Below are 12,523 nucleotides of genomic sequence, written 5' to 3'. Positions count from 1 at the left end.
TTAATTATTATTCTTAACTTGGTTACTAAATGCATTTCAATTGAAAAATAAATAGAAAAAACTTATAACAAGTTAATAATGTAATAATTATAATTAAACTATGAAATAATACTCTGCAAATAATTAACATTTGTGAGGAAATTATGTATGGAATTCTCCATGAGTCTACTAGTCTAATTGTACGCTTAAAAAATCATAAAGAATTTTAATTGATAATTTCCAATTTTCATTCGCAAGCCGATTGGTTAGCTAATACTATTGACTATATAGTCAAAACTAATTCTAAACGTAACATTCTTGCTTTTTATACAAACATAAAAGTGTCATCGCTAGACTAACATACATCGGCTGATCCAACAGTGACAGATGGCAGATGCAGATATTCGATAATATTATTATGAAATGAAACTGTTATAACCTAACTGAACTAAACAAACTTGCTTATGATAAACAAATCAAATAAAGGTTTACTAATCGAATCGATAATTTCAATCAATATTAGGGTAGCCCAGTTAAGAAACTGTAACCAAAGTCATGACGTCACTGTTGGACCAGCCAATCAAAAGACTCCATTTGCCCTATATGCCGGAACTCCAATTGAAATAAAAATTATGATTACTGCACTCTTAGTTTATGACTTATGCTAGAAACCAGTTGTACGTAAAGTAGAGCTTAAAAAACAATCGCACATACTTTACCCTCGCCCTCACTCCATCATTTATGTTTGACGTCATTTTGACTTTTAAATGTCGATTGAGTGGTTCTAACCGTCGTTTATAACCGTGGTTATAACCATGAATGAACCGACTGATACGGAGTTTAAATAATGAAAGGTGGGGTTAAGTTAATACCTAAACCATCTCATTTGCCATCGCAATCATTCCTCTTTTACTCTATAATCTATTTATATAATACGCTAAGCCGATTTTTGTGAACAGAACTCCTCCCTCATTTTTGGACCGATTTTGATGATTAAGGTGTCAAAAGAATTGCCCTAATCTGTAGTTTTGCAAAGTGTTTTTCGTTTTTTGATATCTTTATTAGTTTGGGCAGGATCATTAATCAAAGTTAGGTTTCCTCCCATAAGATTAACATGGGGGAATCAAAATATTTAATTGGAAACTTTGCCTCCTCTAATTTGAGAGAACGGCTGGGCGTAGAAACTTGGTAGAGGTGTCCAAAGAAAGGTCTTTGGTCTGTAGATGAGTTATCAAAAGAAAAACGAAGTAAATTAGCCTAGGGCTCTGCCCCAGAAGCCTTTAAAGATCCCTCCACAGATTTGTTTACATTTTGGTCAGGTGGATAATACTTTTTAATAAAACAGCTGGTAATTTTAAAATTGTATTTTAAACAACACACATTTATTGGGAGTTACTGAATTGTCCAAAAGAAGTATTTGCAATGTTATTTTCTTATTTTAAAATTGATTGTCTTTTGTATCATGTCATGTTTTGCAATATAAAGTTATTTTACGAAATCAGTGGAAAATCCTTTTATCACAATAACTCTTACAATTATTTCTTATTGATCATCTTAAATCTATTTTACGAGTTGGTGTCTGCCTTTTTAACACCTTATTTTCCTTATATTTTTTCACAGTGGCCTATATTACGGACCATGGCCCACTGGGTTGGTAACATTATTGAAAATAACACGACATTTTGGCTGTAAAAATGGCCCAATGAGTAAATACTATCTAAGCAGCTATTGTCATGACTGAAAGATCATCCTTTTAAACTAGATCACATCATCATTTATAAGATACGTTGATTAACAATGCATGTAAACATCAATATTTACGTAACAGCCAATTTACATTATTTTTAGCATATGAATGAGGAGGCCCCTAACAGTTCAAGAATATAAGCCAACTTCAGTTAAAGTATATTCAACTACACCTAACATTCCGTAGAGAGATTATATTGACAACTTGATGTAACTGATAAGGCTGAGACAACTTACTGATATCCCCCATGTCAAGGAATGCCAGCTTTAACAGTAACCTCACAACCAATTTCTCAAAACTGTGCTAGAGGGTTATTCATTGGCACAGAAGTACGATATGAACTGACGCGACGTGACGAAGGAAAAATCACACTTGCACTGTAACGGATGTACCTCCCTTTGAAGTTAGAACGTGTCTTCCCAACAAACAGATTTTTTTTTCAAATAAAATCATAGATTAATTTGCATAACACTGATGAAATCACGGGAGTGTTTAACTACAAAAGATCCACCAAAACGATTTCAATACTAGGTATTTAAAGGTTTTTCCAAAGGAAGAGATACCAGATAGCATAATCACAACTCCGATGACGTACAGTATGGGAAATATTTTATTCGTGGAATGATCAAAAATATTTACTAACTAACGCAATTAATGGCATTATTGTTTTTACACTCATTAATATTCAAACAATGCTAAATGCTCAAAATATGTATAATTTCACTCAATTTATCGCAGTTAGATTAATTATCGTAAGCCTGGAAAGTAACCGTCGATTTCGACGGGTTTCACCTAGTTAATGTATATTCGGTCCCGGCGTCATTTTGACGTTGAAAACGGAGAACACAGGTTCAAAACGATGATTGAATGGTTAAATAAATAAACGTTAATGCTACGGAGTTTAAATAATGAAGTGTGGGGTTTAGTTATTACTTAAAACATAACATGAACTGAATAGTCTCAACTTACAAGCTGCACAACACTATTATAAGTTGCTGGTTCTTTTTCTCATACGAAACAAATTAAGAATTTTAATTAAACTATGTTATTGACATAGATTCCGTGGAAAAGAATTACATGGGATCATGTCTTGGTTTCTCACAGGCTCTGCTATAGGTACTAAATATCCATTTTTGCAATTTTGTGCAACTATTTAATGCAATCAAAACACTAATAGTTTGTAACAAGCCCTGTTGTTTTAAGTCTCAGCATAACTGTCTGAGATATCAGATTGAGGGGAAAACTAAAACTATAACATTTTCCTATTACTGCCTGGAAATTACTACATTGCCACATCTGTAAACAGTACGCAAAATAGCTCATTTATGCTCTAGAGCGGTAAGGATCTTTGCCGCTCGCTACTCAGCTGGTTTCAATTTGTCGTTTCTACACCAACCACATCCGCGGATCAGGCATGTTAACAACCGGTAAGTAAATAAAATAACCTAAAAAGGTAAACATAACCTAAATTAAATTTTTATATACAACTAAAAAGTTAATCCGTGTGTTGTAATAAGTGAATTGTTGTGATAGGAAAAACTTGTGTGTATTACGAGCACATTTATCGTCGCTCTCGAAATGTATAGCCGCATGTATTTTTTTGCGGCCATCTACAGTTCTCGAGCGGCAATAACGTACTTTGAGCCATAGACAAAAATAATTAAATATATACCGTCAGCTGTGATGTGGTTACCATAGGTTCTGGCACACACCGCTGGGAGCGCCATGTAGTTACGGCCTACGCGTTACGTAACTACACGACGCTCCCAATCCAGTGGTGTGCGCCAGAACCTATGGTAACCATGGTAACCAGTACACGGCTGACAGTCATGTTAATTCTTGTTGTCTATGTTTCAGCTTTTAATACACAAAGAGCTATTTGCTTATCTCAAAATGTTTTGCAAGTAATTAATTACAAACATATAATTATTTAATTAAAACCCTGTGTTCATAATATTGTGAAAATATCTAATGGATTAAGAGTATATATGTATGGAACAGATATAAAACATTGTTTACAAAACCCTAGTATGCAGCATATAGTAAGGAGATTCATCCATCCTATTTTATCTGTGCGATTGAGATACATTTTTGTTTATTCTTAAATTAAACCGTGTGAAGCAAGGCTCCATTATTGGGATGAAAGCAATATTAGAATACCTTAAGGAGCGTAATAGAACTTTCCCTCTTCCAATTCTTTGTTGAGGCTGTTAATGTACATTCCAAGTGTAAATTCCGAACAACCTACGCTTCAAATGACGGTTAGGAGGTGAGAATTTCCTTAAACTGATTTTAAAGTATCAAATTATGTTTCAAACCCCTGCACCCATCTACAATCAATATATAGATATGACATTTTTTTAGGTGCTTTAACTGTCTTATTTGAGCGAAAACATTACAACTCGTTTTAGATCAAGTACCTGGAGACCGAGCTTTGCTCGGGGAAAATCATTAGTTTACTCTGAAAGTAGTCTTAATATTGCAGATACATAAATCCATTCCCAAACTCCACACTGCTCGCCTTTACTACTTCCTTCACCACTCCCTACGTCGTTGATCTGTTTCCCTCCATTCGCATTGCATGTTAGGATTGTAGATACCCTTACTAATCGTTATTAACAGTACCCACACTCCGGACAGCTCGCCTTGAATACTTCCTTCACTACTTCCTACGAAGCGGACCTGTTTTCTTCCCTTCCCATAGCATTTTAGGATTCCAAATACCTTAATATAATCGTCATAAACAGTTCCCACACTCCGGACTATTCGCCTTGACTACTTCCTTCACCACTTCCTACGTCGCGGACCTGTTTTCCTCCCTTCCCATCCAGTTCTCTCACTCCAGACAACTTTTTTAGATTAAATTGTTCTCGTAGGATTAAACATTATGGAGAAAATAGGAAGAACTGTGCATTTTAAGATATTTTTATAGAAAAAATCTTATTGTTGTTATATGCTTGTTAATGGATATATTTTAAAACATTTGGCAAATTTATTTATTTAATAATATAAGCTACTATTGACATTTAATCAACCAACTTTTTATCCTCCCCGTAGCAGCAAACCTCAGTGTGACAGTCCACTCCTTTGCTAAGTTTGAAACTAATACATTTCTTTTACTGGTTTTTCAAAAGAACGATTGCTACTGTTTCACAGGATTCATTTAACAGACCTTTGTTGGGAAAACGCTTCTATTATTTTTCGGTCTGCGGTGTAATATAATATGTTGAAGGACAGTGGCAAAATAACTGAAAGGTTAAAGGTGCATGCTGCTATTTGCTGTAAACACACGATACGCTGTGTTAATTAATTATAACTCTACTAGCTGTAACCCGCGGGCTTTGCCCCGTTTAACTTCTTAATTTTCAAGATTATCTCGTTCGCATGGCTCAATCACGTCCTGGTTGAAGTTTGTTCGCTACGCTCACTCACCTTTAGGTTGGAGCTCGTTCGCTGCGCTCACTTGCCTTCAGGTTAGCTCGTTCGCTACGCTAACTCGCCTCCAGGTTGAAGTTCGTTCGCTACGCTCACTCACCTTTTGGTTGCAAATTAGCTGTTGTCATAAATGTAAAAGAAATAATAGTGCTGCACCCTGTTGGTAATCCTTGTAACTTTAATGCTATTGAACATCATAGAACAGAACCAACTTGTTTAATTGAAACAGCTGTTAAGATTCAATAATTCCATTTCTCATAAGGTTAACATGGGAAACTCCAGAGCCACTGGGGCGGAGCCCGAAAGGATTTTTGAAATAAGAATATGCCTATATGTTAATCGGGAATGTGAGCTATCATCATGCCAAATTTCAGCCCAATCCGACCAGTATTTTTCGAGTTTACTTTTCCCATACACACATACAGCAACCACCTCTTTTTTATAATAGTATAGATTGTTTAGTATAACCACCAATTAATCTTAAAATATTTAATTACTAAAATCAATTCGTTGAATTTATCTTCATTTAATAAATATATTAACCTCAATTTTATTCCAAAACAGTATAAGCAAATGCATTCAAGACGACAATTATTACTCTTTAGTTGCTAATAAGAAAACAACAATTTAAGCATTTCCTAATGCTGGCTGGATGTTGTTAGCATAACATTTGCATAATGTTGCCCGAGGAGTAACATAGTGTGGATTAATGCTAAATCAAATTTCACTTGCGAACCATTGATTGGTATTTGGTAGACTTATTTAGACACTGAAATTTCTGGCCAGACTGCTACTAATCTATAAAGAGTAAACAAAATCGTATGGTTTGGTAAAACAAATACTAGGAGAGAAACCGGTATGTACCATGTACGTATTGGTGTTATGTTAATATGCTACATTTAAACATGGTACAGACTTTCCATTTAAACAATGTTAAATAATGTTTAATTTCGGGCCACTAACATAATTTGTTTATGTTTATGATCCGTACTGTGTCTGTTATAGTATTCGGGGTTTGGTAACTACAAAGGCTATATTTGAGGTTTACAAATATACAATAAACAGTCAATGCATATGTATTGCATTTGTAATGCTATAAATCTAAGAAATACATAGGCCTGTGTCCATAAAGATTGTTAAGTTTAACATTTTTGTTCATCTAATGTTCACACTTAATCGTCTGTTTATGAATCATCATATGCACACAATTAATTATGTACATAGTAAACAGTGCGATTCGTAGTTGCCAAAACTCACTAGTGTTTTGTGTGGTAAATACGAATTATTTACAAAATATCGTAAAATCTTAAGTTTATGCAAAACCATATAAAATGCACGTTATTCAAAGTTCACGTGACATTTTATGGAAGTTTACAAAGCTAGTTGAAATATTTCTATTAAAGTAGTAGCTTTTCACTTATTAAATAGTCAAAGCTTAATTGGGGCATTTTTATACTAGTAAAACTGTTGCGTCTTATTACTTAAAGATAAATATAAAATACTGTTTTCTAAGCTGTTGTTTTGACAAATATTCGGATTTTCATATCTAAACTTAAGAAGGTAGTTATGATTATCAAGCAGCTTTTTTAAGACCGGTATGCACTTTGCTTCTTTTATTTTTCCTTTTTTTTGCTTGCTTTGCTTTATTTTTATACTAATTGAAAGCAGGATTAATGTAGAATAGAGTGGGATGACCTGTGTTGCCTGGTTACTAAAGGAGACCACCTCTTCCTTGGTAAAAAAAATATTTTATGATCATTTCAACGGTTTAAGTCAGCTGAATCTAGTTCCAGGCCATCAAAAACTCACTCAATTTAGGATCAAACCGATGTCCCTTTTTAGCTATGGTTCCACAGACTGCGGAACTTCCGCCGTGCGGTGCGTAATTTTCCGCAGCGGAAAATTACGCAGAGTTTTGTTACGATTCTTTTAGCATGGAATTAAAACTGTAATACAATTTCTAAAACCTTATTTATAGTTGCTAAAATCAATGCCAAAACTAACCAATTGATTATAAAATAGATTGACCTACGAAGCTTAGGGTGGTAAAAATCGTATCACAAACACACATACAGGCCTTTATATTATAAATAATAATAACTATAATTTAATGATTTTCTTGATTAAGGATTCTTAGGGTGAAACAAGTCCTGTAAGCACATATAAATTTCGTCAAATTACATAAAAATTCAAACCCTAAGTAGGTATTTAACAGAAAAAAAAACAGGGTTTGTAAACCTTTAGGACTTCGAATTTTGAAAATATAAAATTTTGTTTTCAATGACTAAAAATGTGTTTAGGAAAAATTATTTGATATTAATAATTTAAACTCTTAAACTCTTGAGGGGTAGTAAATAATGATAAATTAATGTTTCCTTACAACAGTTTTTAGTCAGTGAAAATACAGTTTGAATTTAAAAAAGTCGTATTCCTAAAGGCTTTTGAACCCTATTTTATGTTATTTCTATTGAATACTTAGGGTTTGAATTTTGTATGAAATTTGACGAAATTTTCTTTGTGCTCACAGTGACTGGTTTCATCCTCAGAAACTTAATGAATAATATACTTTTGAACAAATAAAATTAAGATTGTCCGTAATACAGAAGTGACACTGAAGTAAAATAAAAACTACAACCAAGTCATTATTATTATCTTACTGAATGAACACTATTCTTTGTAATGTAAATAATTCCACTTCGCCTTTTCTCACAATGGTTAAGGAGAGGTTTTAGAATATAGTATTTTGTTAAATGATTAAGAATGAAATATAAATTATAGTAAATTTTACCTTACCAGTTTAGTGTGTAAGTAGCACGTGTTTTCAATTGAAAATAAACAAAACGTAATAACTAATTTTCTGCTTTCAGAAAGGTTCCAGTTTTGTTCCAGCAAACATGTGATTGATTGCTGTTCATGAGTTGAACCTGATTCCGTGATGAAAACTGATGTAATTAAATCAGTAAACTTCGGGATTATGTTTCCATTTTAATTAAGGCGATGTAAATTTTGTTTAAAAAACATGGTGGACTTAATACTTCAGTTAATTACATTTACATAGTTACAATTTTCTTTTCTTTACACAATAAACATTTTGTTGAAAATAACGTTTACCTAAGACAGTTTTTCAAAGTAGTCGTTTCAGTTCAGTTCTTAGAATCGTAAAGATTCACTCTACAGTTTTGTTTCTTACTTTACCTACGAACGTTTTTCAAATTAGCCGTTTCAGTTCAGTTCTTAGAATCGGAAAGTTTCACATAACAGCATTGTTTACTTACATAACAGCTTAGATTTACTAATAACAACACGGGTAACGGACCAATGAGGTTCAAGTTTTGAGGGAGAAGAAGTAATATTTTAATGATTTTAACTTCTACTAATCAGCTGTTCAGGCCAATTTAATTGTTGAGTGGTGCAATTAGTGTTTGGTACAATGTTTAGTTGCATCACTGTCAGTGACAATGAGAGGTTATAAAAGAAAAACATAACCTCTCTTGGAAGTTATGAGTAGTGATTTTAATAAATGAAGAAACCGTCGTAGGTAAAGTAGTAAAGACTATCTAAATTTGCTCATAACAGGAAAACCATCCAAACATTTCAGCTTTTAAACAATAAATCATATATATTATTAAATTATTTATCTTTTTTCCCGAACCTCCGACCAACACTTAAGTGTTGTGAAACTTTTGTTAAACAAATTAATTTTAATCCTAATCATTAAATCCATCTTATTTGACACAAATAATTAATTGATAGGGTTCCGCCCTATTAGAATTCCATTATAAACAGCTAAAGGTAAATTTTCGCTCTTTATATCAGCTATTTATCAACAGAATTATTACAAAACCGTCATAGGAAGTGAACAAAATCGACGCTGGCTAGTGTACTGTTTCGCTAGTGTGGTCGAGCGCGGGTTCGGTTCACAAGGTCCGGGTTCAAACCCAGCCAACCATGCTGTTGTGTAAAACAGTTCCGAGCTATAGCCAAGATTTCTATGATACGAAGGTGGGACATAACAAATATTAAGCTTAAAGATACATTCACCCTAATGGGAATTTTAAGGCGAAGATTAGAGTCAAATGAGTGGTATCCTGGTGGTCCTGGATACTAAATTAGAACCACTTGCAGATTAGCCTGAACTATTTACTAAATGTTAAAAGTCAAAAAGATAAAAAGTAAAGTCTCTCTGTACAATAAATCACATCGATGAAAATAGTATCAAATTATTTAGGGGACTGTATATTTGAACATATTGATCATATTTGTATTTAGAATGAATTTAGATGATGATGAAATCAAACACGTGAATTTAAATGGAATTACTAAGTTTGAAGTGATTAAGCAGTCTTAAGTCGTCTTCTGATAGTAGATGTATAATGCCGATTGATCGCCATGAGGAAGTATGAGGGGTATGATGGCTGATGTAACATGAGGTCAATCAGGGTTATCAGGCGGAGAGCGTATCAGTTGGAGAGTATCAGTTGGAGAGTATCAGTTGGACGAGAGTATCAGTTGGTCGTGAGTATCAGTTGGACGAGAGTTTTGGTTGGACGAGAGTATCGGTTGGACGAGAGTTTTGGTTGGGCGAGAGTAACTGTTGGACGAGAGTATAAGTTGGTCGAGAGTATCAGTTGGTCGAGAGTATCAGTTGGACGAGAGTATCAGTTGGTCGAGAGTATCAGTTGGACGAGAGTTTTGGTTGGACGAGAGTATCAGTTGGGCGAGAGTTTTGGTTGGACGAGAGTATCAGTTGGACGAGAGTATCATTAGGACGAGGGTATCAGTTGGACGAGAGTATCGTCAGTGATGGTTAGCTTAGATTAAATACAAACAATGAACGAAATGGGAAACGCTGCACCGACTGATCCTAGTCGCAAGTGTTGCCAACGTACGTTTCAAGCGTACACGGATTACGTGCATGATAAAATAAAATAATGTGATGATAATATACATGACGTCAATCGGAGTTGCCAGGTGGAGAGGGTTGCTGATTGACCACCATGAGCTATAATACCCCCCCCCCCTCCCCCGCCGCAGCATACCTGAAGACTAAGCAAATTTTCCATGGCTATTTGGAGTACCTAACTAAAGTCAATGGTGCATTAGCCTATTTCTGGCAACCAAGATAATATTGGTTTTTATATATAATACGAAGATTATTTTATATATATATATATACACACAAGATAATACGAAATGTGGATATTTATAGGCATGCACTGTGGATGTGATACTCCCTAATGTGGATTAATGATATACCTGGTTAACGTAAATTGGATGTAAACTTGTAGTAAATCAATTTGTTTCTCGTCAAATGAGACCTCCACTTGTAGCGTTCGCACGGGTGAGTACTACGACTATCCGCAGTACTATCCTGATAATTAAACCAATTCGTATATACCAAGGAAAAAAAAAGTGGTTTGGATTCCACTATAAACTGTAGGTCCCTTCGTCGCCATTAGCTGTATGGGCTATTTATTAACAGCTGTGTCTAAGGAATATGTCGGCCTTAGTCACTAACAAAACTACAAGATCGCGCCACTCATCATACACTCTTATCTCCATTCATACTTGGCTTAAAATACCTACTTTGTAAGGTCGCCATTTCAAAGAAAAGTATTTAAGTATTTTCATTTTGTAGTAAATTATTCTCAATGATATTAATTCGATCATTCATAATGATTCTGGACTAATATATGTTAGGGTCTAAGACTCTTTTTGTTTTCCTTTTTTATTCATCTTGCATACCTGAAGACTAAGCAAATTACCATTCACCTGACAGGATTTATAGTAAAATAGTCCCTTGAAACTGTCAGATATATTTCCGATTTATATTCAGCGGAGATAGCATATTAATGCAATACTGTTCCAAAGTCAAGTCAATGGTACATATGTTTAACATAAATGAGAAATCTACTTGCATTACCCAAACTCAATGATGCATTTGAATCATGAATTGTCTGCATGCAGTATCCAAACTCAATGGTACACATGGTACATGGGAATGGAATGTCAGGGTATATTTTGTTGATAAAAATAGAATGGCTATTTGGAGTACCTAACTAAAGTCGAGGGTGCATTAGCCTAATTCTGGCAACCAAGCTATTGGTTATTCATTTTGTAGTAAATTATTCTCAATTATAATAATTTGATCGTTCTTGATGATTCTTGACTAATATATATTAAAGTCTAAGGTTCTTTTGTTTACCTTTTTATGTATTTTGCAAATATTGTTATAGCGATCATTAAACCCTTAAGGTCTATGTTAAATTTCTCAAGGTTTAAATTTGTTTGGTAATTTAAACATCTTAAAACAAAAACCCTTTACTCAGCTTTGTACCATTTCAGATTTATATCTTCCATCAGATGGTTACCATGACTGTGCTAAATTTTGAGTGGATTGCTTTAGTCATTTAGAAGGAGTATTTTTAAAACAAAAGTGTAGTATAAGAGCTTCTCTCGCTCTGCTCAATAGCATTAATTTAAATGAGTAAGGTACATAGGCTAAGTTTGCTGGTACAAAAAAGATAATGGGGCATTTTTTATATTTAAAATGTTGGTAGCTTATTATGAAATAAACGAAATGGCCATGTTTGGTTGAAATATATCCATAACCAAGAAAACTCATTTTTAAGCTTAACAAAGTGGTTTGAAAATTTTCAAACTTTACATTTTTTAGGGTCAAAAATGGAAAACCTATTTCTTACCCTATAAAAGCCCCACAAACCCTTGTTCTCACAGTCCGATTATGCTGGTTCATGAACTCTTTTGAATTAATGTAGGTATTTATGTTTGTACGAAATTTAATCAAAATCTGATAATTTTTACTCGAGTTATTGCGCTATTACTCATATATACACACTTATTAACGAATTTGAACGGATGGCGACTTTGGTCAAAAATGGGAAAAACCTATTTTTAACCCATAAAAGCCCCACAAACCCTCGTTCCCAAAGTCCGATTATGCTGGTTCATGAACTCTATTGAAAAATGTAGGTATTTATGTTTGTACCAAATTTAATCAAAATCCGATAATTTTTACTCGAGTTATTGCGCTACTACTCACATATATACACATAGGATAAATGAATTTGAACGGATGGTGACTTTGACTCTCTGGGGACCTCAAAACGAAAAAGTAAATCTGTCTCGGGTCAAGTTCTTACCATGAGATACACGGTAATAGCTTATTATCAATAAAGGAAATTTGCTATAAGGTTTAAATTCAATTAAATTCAGAGGTTGAGTTTAAAGATTTCCAAGAATTGTGAGGATTTCCCACGAGAAAATTTAATATATCATGATCTCATTCTCAAACATGCTCATAAAAATAAGTTTTCAATCATAATATTTTCAAAACAGTTA

Source organism: Macrosteles quadrilineatus, unplaced genomic scaffold, assembly GCF_028750875.1.
Source record: "Macrosteles quadrilineatus isolate MER2022 unplaced genomic scaffold, UCM_ALF_1.0 Scaffold_3__2_contigs__length_128488019, whole genome shotgun sequence".
Lineage (NCBI taxonomy): Eukaryota > Metazoa > Arthropoda > Insecta > Hemiptera > Cicadellidae > Macrosteles > Macrosteles quadrilineatus.
This window is presented reverse-complemented; position numbering follows the sequence as displayed.